Below are 219 nucleotides of genomic sequence, written 5' to 3' on the forward strand. Positions count from 1 at the left end.
GTGGCCCCAGTAAGGCCTCGGCTGGCGTTGTGCTCCAGGGCGGTGAGAGCGGTGGGGCAGCGCCCCCCTCGTCGTGGGGCCGTGCCTCACCCCGGGGTGCTCGGACCCCTCTGCTCATTGCCCCTGGGGGCTGCCCGGCTCCCTTCTTTCTTCTCTCAGCGGTGGCTGGTGGTCGCTGGTGGAGGAGGGACGGGCAGGGGGGAGCCGGGGCGGCAACGG

The sequence above is a fragment of the Buceros rhinoceros genome, unplaced genomic scaffold (genome assembly GCF_000710305.1).
Source record: "Buceros rhinoceros silvestris isolate BGI_N320 unplaced genomic scaffold, ASM71030v1 scaffold17220, whole genome shotgun sequence".
NCBI lineage: Eukaryota > Metazoa > Chordata > Aves > Bucerotiformes > Bucerotidae > Buceros > Buceros rhinoceros.